Source organism: Odontomachus brunneus, unplaced genomic scaffold (genome assembly GCF_010583005.1).
Source record: "Odontomachus brunneus isolate Ranch 3 - 2012 unplaced genomic scaffold, Obru_v1 Obru_scaffold_114, whole genome shotgun sequence".
Classification (NCBI taxonomy): Eukaryota; Metazoa; Arthropoda; class Insecta; order Hymenoptera; family Formicidae; genus Odontomachus; species Odontomachus brunneus.
In genome coordinates, this window is record NW_022639564.1 from 1,052,347 (window position 1) to 1,061,657 (window position 9,311).

Here is a 9,311-nt window from a genome sequence, read left to right on the forward strand (position 1 = left end):
CCCCCCTCTATTCCGGCGCCTTATTCCGTCAAATGTGATTACATCATCAACTATTAGTCATACGCGAAATAAGAAATAGATAACTTTAAGCATCCCACGTATAAGATTATTATTAGATTATTTCCAGAGTCAAATTTAATGTCTGTGTCTTATCACCGTGCGAATGCGGAGCCCAGCGACTTTCCAATTTCTTAATGTATTGCGCATGTTGTAACACCATGAACTTTGCGTCTTAGTCCCGTGAGAACGGATGTGCATAATCCGTCTCTCACCGGACACCGAAAACGGAAGAACACTAACCGCGACTAGACTTGTCAGTGTTCTTACCGAAAAACCGCTGACCAGCACTTTGCGAGAAACGCGGAGAAGAACCGGTGAGCGCGGGTCCCTTTCTAAAGGGGAATACTTAGCGTACCTCCCCCGTTCTCGCAAGGTATCGGATTATGTGGTCAATACTAGTTTTCATATCGCCATAAAAGTAAGTCTCGCTACATATATTCAGCGTCTTGCTAAGCGTGCGTACAACCTCGAGCGTGTCTCCATTGTACAGCGTTGCCATCTCGAATAGCTTTCCTAATAAACTTCTTCATTGATTATATTTTATAATATATCTTCATTATTTTTTTCCCTTCCCATTTCCTCTCTCTCTCTCTTTTACACACACACACACACACACACACACATACACCAATCCCGATAATCAGTGCGAAAACACCCCATAAGGGTTAGCTTACGGAAACGTAGCTCGACCACGAAAACAACTCAGCACGGTGGAGCCGCTCCCGTCATGCGTGTCGCAGAACCTCGCGGGGGAATGTGACAATATTATAAAAATATTTATATAATCAAATAATAATCGACTGAAGAATTTTGTGATAATTATTATTAATATTACAGCAAATATATTTTATCTCTACGATCTCATTTATATAATGTTTTGTGCAATAAAACATTCGAGACACAGTTACACATATATGGCTACTTGCTTCTTTATGTTTCGCTTCTTTGTGTATTGTTCTTTTGTATCTTGTTTTTTTGTATGTTATTCCTTTACACTACACGCCTTATTCCCAAAATACTACGATATATTCGGAGCCAGGTCTGACAGATCCGTTGAAATCTTAATAATTAGAAATATTGCAACTTCGCGCGCGCGCATTGAAAGGATAGGTGAATAACTAGACCAGCAATCTCTGCGTTACCGTCTGGACGCGCGCGCCTCACGTATAGACAACCCGTCATAATGAGTTGTATGTTATTGCAACACCCTGTACATGTCGCTGCAAATCGCCAATGTGACAGATTTCCTAATCTAACGCGCCGTCAACTTTGTCGGCTAATATCTCGCTACTCGGTGCAGAGCGACGATTTTGACAGATAAAAAGTTATTTCTCGTGTAAAAACGCATCGATTGAGCCTACTTTTATCGAAATTGGAAGTAAGGACCTTTGACTGAATAATTACCGCCTACAGTTTTACGCAAAGAAAATCTGCTTAGCTCACGTTTCACCTCAAAGACAATCCAGAATTCTTTAAACATATTAAGAGTGGGCTGATCAATGAAGCTCGTAACAATTCGCGTGAAACTTTTAACTTTTCGTCATTCCGAGAAAAGTTATATCCATAGACATAATATATCTAGATAGAGCGTTTCCCTTCATTTAAGGAGTGGGAGTAAGAGTACGTAGAAAAGGATGCATTGCATTTTGAGACCCTGCGTTCTTTCTCATTCGCGCGTATATAAGGGCCCTCATACATGAAAGGTTACGCGACATTATGCCGAAAACTAGATGGGGAATATGTTGGTACCAAAGAAAACCCCTGGGTAGCAGAACATTAAATCTGTGAATTGGCAACACTATTGAAGTTGTAAACCTCCATGTGTTCGCGGATAAGCAATGGCGTAGGGACACTAAAGTTAGGTGCTCCCAGCCACATATTGAAGTCTTGAATGAGTTCGCGGAGTCTTTTGACATATACGTGTGTACATATATATAAAGTAATAAACAGTGTAGAACGAAAGTACACAGAGACATTTAATTAAAATTAAAAAATAAGTAAATAAATAAAAATAACACGAATAAATAAAAATAAAGTGCATAGAGAAGAATAAGGTGAAAAATATAAGAAGATCCTCTTATATTTTTCACCTTATTCTTCTCTATGCATTTTATTTTTATTTAGCTGCCATATTAATGCTTGATACTCAATACTCGATGCTTATTGGTCCATACAGTCTTATGCTATGTACATGCAGTTATGTCATTTCATGTGTGAGGGCCCTAAGCGTATACGTAAGGAAGGTTGTGTTCCAGAGATGCGCGAATGAGAGAGAACGCAGGATCTCAAAACGCAATGTATCCTTCCTACGTGCCTCTTACCCGCACTCCTCAACGCTCGGTCTAGATATATTATGTCTATGGTTATATCAAAGAGAAACCTGAGAGCGGCCACACGATACGTTCTGGCCATAGACTTAGTATATATAGACTGCATACTAGGCTAAGTAGGCATCACAGAATAGAAAGAGGTAACATGCTTTGGATCACCATTCTATGTTTTTCTAATGACACGTGATGAGAACACTCGGGAGCGTCTCAATTGACCACGGTACGATTGGACACAACTAACCGATGAAAAGAATTATCTAGTGAATTACCAGGACGAACCAATCATTACAATCTATGTCCAATCGTATCGTTGTCAATCGGGTCCCACCCGGAACACTTCAGTCTCTCCTTAAGTTTAGAGTGAGGGTTTACATTGGTTCTACAGTATGTTTCCCTCGAAGCGTCGAACCTTTATTACACACATAAAATACTTTATACACAACTGTTAAATGTTTATAAAACATTTTATTATCACAATATATCGATAATTATTCTAATACGTTCTTCTTCTTATCCCCACTATGCGTCGTTAGAAAAAGATAGAATGTTGATCCAAAGCATGCTATCTTTTTCTGTGACGCGTTCAGCTATAAGAAATATTGAGGACACGCAGCTTATTTATAATAAGTCTATGGTTCTGGCCGACACCGATTTTTACGCTGTTCGATACGCCATCTGCACCCTTTTTTAGGTGGAACTACGTTCTCTACGCTCATTTTCAGACGCTGCCGATAAAGTGTCGATTTGTTGCGTGCCCATTCTACGCCCATTTTCTGACGATTCGTGTCCGTGCTAAGCGCATAATTGCGTGGTTAAGAACATGGACCATAGAAGGAGGAGGGCGTACTAGATGGCGCCGTGCGTTCAAGATCTGCGTATCTTTTTCCAGAGAGAGAAAAATATCGAAAGCGCGGTTTTGCTAGGACTCGAACGTTACCTAGTGAAGATAACGTTAATGATCCGCATGTATTAACAGTGCTAGCAATGATAAACTTGAATCCTCATATTTTGACTAGAGAACTGCAACGTAATTTAGGAATTCCTTATGTCACTGTGTGGAGGATTTTACAAAGACATAAATTCCATTCCCATCACATCACTTTAATCCAAGATGTAAGTGAAAATGATATGAGGCTAAGAAGACAATTTTGTCGTTGGGCATTACGAATGATAAGAGAAGATCCAATTTTTTTCCAGTATGTTCTCTTCAGTGACGAGAACTTTTTTTGTCGAGTAGCAAGATGAACCTTTTCTAAAAGTTCAGGCTTTATGCTTAATTTATTATGCAAGAAAGAAATATAAGTTTGTAAAAGTATATACAACTATACGTAATTACAGTTGCTAAACACACAGAGAAAGTATTATATATAAAATCTAATTTTGTGATTGAAATACTAATACTAAATATAAAAGTATCTAAAACACAAAAAAACGTTAAAGTATATTGTGATTGTCAATTCTAAAAGTAAATAAAATAAAATAAAGAAATAAAAACATTGAAATCCTAATTTATTGAATCCTCTTTCTTGAACCCCGGATATATAAATACTCTTCTCGCTCTTGAAAATTGATACATCAGTTCACATTGAAGTCTGCCTGCATCGTTTAGGCGCTGGACAATCTCCATCCAGTCCAACATATTCTCTTTGCCCAGTATAATCTCTGATATAAGTGACCCTAAGGCTAACATCATTGCGCCACATAACGATTGGTCAAAACCTAGGAATCTCTTCTCTTTGCTGTCTCATTTAATACAACCTCAACTTCCGGTTTGAACAGGGGTACTTTGAATTGAAGATTACCTTTTCTAGGATATTTATCCAATAATTCCTTCACTTCTTTAATCAAGCCCTCATTTAGGATCTTTGACCAAATCGCTGCTACTTGAGAATGAAGTTTTACCTCTCTTTCTTCATTCTTGCCGTCTTGACCTAATTTCTTTAAAAATTCTTCATTCGGGTCATCACCTGAAACAGAAGCTTGTTTTCCTACTGTCGAGACTCATTCTCCTCCGAGCCTTTTACCACCGATACATTTTCCTGATCAGCTATTAAGCTCAGCTTGAGTGACCCTGGAAACATATATGATCTAAGTTATTTGTTACCCAACTCAAGTTGACGACGTCAAATAATCCTAGTGAGACTAATAGTCAGACTATATGATCTGTCTCACCTCAATATGTGAGCTTATCACTAAGAAATGGTATAGTCGGACTTTATCTACACGTTTATACTCATGTATTTCTCATCCGCTGCCCGAGTCACTCAGTTAAGATAATCTAAACCTCTTACTTGATTCATCCGAAGTCGAATTCTGAATGCTCACTTCATCCTCCTCCAGAACGAAGTTTTCTGGTAAATTCTCTTTTTTTGTACCAAGTTAGCCAAATCCAGGCTTTTCCCGTACTTCCTAATCTTCTTCTCTACTCTTTGTATCTGAGACTCCTTCCTCTTCAACATCTTCGATACGAAGAGGAACTTTGCAACTGAACAGGGTGTCCGGTAACTGATCGAGCAATCGCCGTGTACGGGAAGAGCGTGTCATAAAACTAATCATAAAAGTTATATACTATTTTGGGTAATTATCGAGTTTAGTGACCTCACCTCCGATTTCGATGAAAGTAGGCTCAATCGTTGCGTTTTTGCACGAGAAACAACTTTTTCCTCTGACAAAATTGTCGCTCTCTATTGCGAAGCGAAATATTAATAGACAAAGTTGAGAGCGCGTTAGGTTAGAAAATCTGTCATACCGTCTATCTGTAGCTATGTAACTGAGGGGCTTCGCCTCCCAGACCCTCCGCACCGCGGAGGGTTGGGGGCCACAATCTTTTGTGAGAAATTCACTCTTTAGCTTAAGCACAAGAGACCATGGCCTACCTCGCCGCGGTGCGGGGGATCTGGGGGGGGGGGCGAAGCCCCTCAGTTACATAGCTACAGATAGACGGTATAACAGATTTTCTAACCTAACGCGCCCTCAAATTTGTCTCTTAATATCTCACTTTGCAGTAAAGAGCGACAATTTTGTCGGAGGAAAAAGTTGTTTCTCGTGCAAAAACATGTCGATTGAGCCTACTTTCATCGAAATCGGAGGTAAAGTCACTAAACTCGATAATTACCCCATTTTGAAATTTTCTCAATATTTATTCCGTAATTAATTAAAATGTATGAACGAATGAGCGTACAAGAAGCGGTGGGATAGGCTCTGTGTATAAAAGAAATGGCTTACCTTTTAGCAACAATGAGTAAACAGCTGATTTCGAGACAGAGTAATGGCTCCTGCACACAGGGCTGCGTTCAGATTCCCTACCCGGGTGCATTCTAATACTAAAAGTGCTATAGTATATGTAACATATACTATAGTGTTTCTAGTAATAGAATGCACCTGGGTAGGAAATCTGAACACATCCCAGAATACGTTAATGCTTGCCACGCGGCGGAAGTTCGCGCGACAGCCAATCAATATGCTACTTTCCGTAATAACCTTCTAGCTCTTACGGAAAAACAACATATTGATTGGCTGTCGCGCGGATTTCCGCCGTGCGGCAAACATTACCGCGTCCTGTGTGCAGGAGCCAAACGTATACGTGTCGCTTGTTACTCCCTATATAAACACACTTTGGCTGCATTCCTTTTGGGCGCTCACGCGCTCTAAGTGTCATTCCATCTTTATCGCTCATTAGATGCGGAAGAAAGATAGAGTGACGCTTATAAGCGCTTAAAGCGCGTGAGCGCTCAAAAGGAAGACAGCTTTTTTATATCCGACAATTAACTTAATGGCTAATGCAGGATTCACACCACGTCCAATGTCCGACATATGACGCCCGATGTCCAATAGGAGAACAGCTTTTTAATAGAGGATTCAATTCTCTATTGGAAAGCTATTCTTTTATTGGATATCGGATGTCGTACGTCGGACATCGGACGTAGTGTAAATCCTACATAATACCTCGAACACAAAAAGCGATATGAAGAAGAGAGAGTATGAATAAATAGATAGAGCCGAAGACGGAGGGCGTGAACTTCGGCGTCAAGATTGGCTAAGTTGTATGGCGTCATCTAGAGATACTAACGCGTGACCGACCAATCAACTGCAATGCCACCGAAAAGGAGATAGTCGGTCAATCAATGAACGATACGGACAAGGAAGAAGAAGGGAGAAGACTGGGATATATGCCCGTATTCATAGTCAGGCCTTATATTTAAGGCCTTCTTAAATTCATCTACAGTTGCTCTACGGATCATTTTATTGACTACAAAGTATCTGAAGATGAATTTAAGGAAGCCTTAAATATAAAGCCTGACTATGAATACGGGCAATAGTCTAGTCGAGTCGGCTAACCTACTTTCTATGACATAATCCGCGAGAAAATATATTTTGTATTTTTATATATAGCAAAAATACGAGTTCGTGAATCTCCCTCATCTCCCGAGATTCCGCATGCGCCACACGGAGTAACTGGTGACCCCGACGTGATCGGGAAAAAGAATGCCGGCAGATCGTTCGCCGCCAGCGGTACCGAGGCTTGGTGAAAACGACGCCTCGTTTCGAGCCGATATGCAGAGCGGAAATACGGAAATCGGAGTAGCGGCGATGGTGAGACTATCTCCCTTTTGGCGCGAGAATCCGAGTCTATGGTTCGCGAAGGTTGAGACCGCGCTCAGTATTTCACGACGAATGACAAGCGACGAGACTAAGGGCGGTATTCATAGTTCATCGAATCTTATTTCAAGACCGTCTTAAGTAATGTCTTAAGATGCGAATATGGCTCTGTGATTGGTTCATGACATCTTAAGACAGTACTTAAGATGATCTTAAATATGACGCTGACAGCGTAAGTAAGTCAACTGCGGTCAATGATCGAAGCTTTAACTATTGAAATCTGCAGGAACAAAGGACGCGCTAGAGCCTCCGGGAGAGAACGTCCACGCAGTAGAGGTAGCCGATCAAGAACTCAAGAGAGAAGTGGATGGTTGTGCCACTACCATCATCGTTTTGGTGAGAGAACAAACCGATGTCGTCATCATGTGCCTGGCGCCAAGCTAATTCGACACAGGGAAACTAGAATCGCCAGTGGATATACAGGCGACCACCGCTGGCGATAGAGTCAGTCGCCGATTGATGGTTACGGATCATCAAACAGGAATACGTTTTCTGGTCGATACAGGAGTAGACACGTCCGTCATACCAAAGAGATGCGTACCAGGGAAGCTAGTGCCGAACGATTTCGCGCTGTATGCAACGAATGGCACGGTGATTCGTACGTATAGAAAAAAATTATATACTCTAGATTTGGGATTGCGCCGACCATACACGTGGCGTTTTATTATCGCTGAGGTAAAACACGCCATACTCGGTGCAGATTTCTTGAGTCATCACACTCTATTAGTAGATTTGCGACAGGGGATACTACCCAGATAACCAAACGTGATTTAGCATATCAAGCAAACGAGTGCACTGCATGTTTTGCTGAATAGTTGATATTTGGTTGCCATCATCGTAAGCGATGTGCTATCAAATTCAACAACATGAGTAGTAATACATGTAATCAGTTGATGAAATTTTAAGAACAAACAATCAGCAACAATAGTACGGAAGGTTGCAAAAAACATGATGGCAACATGACAAGAATTGATGACTTGTCTTTGCGTCAATAGCATTTTGATGGCAACGTGACAACAACAACAGAAATGGAACCTTCTTAATCAATTTGCTTATATTTGCTTTCAATTGTTGAAGTTTCTAAATTACATGTTTTTGCCGACAAAGTGTGAACGATAAGTAATTTTCATATTTACAACAATTTGTCAGTAACAAACACACTATACGAATTTAAAAAATAATTTATTTGGCAATCTTATATATGTTATATGACTATTATTTGGTGTTTACTATAAGGTATGTTATACTGTGAACACTATAAGGATATATTATATAAGCATAAATCACAAAAATATCGTTGCAATCATTGAAAATCGCCGCGTGTCGCTCAATCCTCAGGTTAAGCAACACTTTAACGGAGTCAGGACATGGATGGATGATCGGTGATATACTGCTTGGGATCGAAATTATCGAGAGGAGGATTCACGAAAGTTTAGAGTATGTGTTGACAATCTTCGATACCTAGTGGTTTATGAGATATGAGAAAATTAGGAATTATAAATATATTTTTTAAATATTATGATTTTCTCATTTTTCATCTTTGCACAATAATTCTTAGTATTTGATTACTATCAATATTTAACAGTGATTTTATTATCAGTATTCACCAGAAATTAAGCACTGGCCAAAAGTTACTGAATTACTGGTAATACTTAATCACTAATAATTTTTCAGTATTTCTTAGTATGATTAGGTGCTTCTACATTATGTTCGTTGGAGTACTCACGTGTATTCTTCATGAGTCGACAGCAAGTTGACAGTAACATGACGACAACAATTGCTTAAATATGAATGATGTGCATATGATTACAATATGCCATCGTATGCACATTATTCATATTTAAGCAATCGTTGTCGTCATAGGGTGTATATCAGTTGGACACGGGGCAATTGGACTCAGTCCAATCACAAGTCGCTGTTCCAAGGGATCCTACAAATGTCTCTAATCACACGGTGCTGTGATTGGCTGTGTCCAAATGCACCGCTCCCGTCGTCATATTGCTGTCAACTTGCTGTCGACTCATGAAGAATACACGTGAGCACAATCCAACGAATATAATGTAGAAGCACCTTGTCCCTACTTTTTCGAAAATAATTGCTTCAACGGTTCTCAGCAACTTAACGGCAACTTTATAGACAAGTGACTATCTGGGTAATGGATGGCAAGACGAAACTACACTCCTACGGAAGGATCACACGATTGAGCACACCGACAGTATCTACTATTAACGCGACAAGCAAATATCAAGATGTGCTACGAGC

General features: G+C 40.0%; 1 protein-coding gene across 2 annotated transcripts in view; it reads left to right on the forward strand.

Annotated features, from left to right (window-relative positions):
* LOC116849395 overlaps positions 1-8,428 on the forward strand; it is a 44,684-nt gene extending 36,256 nt beyond the window's left edge. The window contains exons 3-5 of one of the 2 annotated variants that reach the window (XR_004379127.1): positions 6,783-6,983; positions 7,276-7,647; positions 8,388-8,428. The gene's annotated coding sequence lies outside the window, so the exon portion shown is untranslated. Of the gene's footprint in view, positions 1-6,782; positions 6,984-7,275; positions 7,986-8,387 lie in introns of those variants that run through there. The other variant, XR_004379126.1, reaches the window with a different exon arrangement.
* The last annotated feature ends 883 nt before the right edge of the window (positions 8,429-9,311 follow it).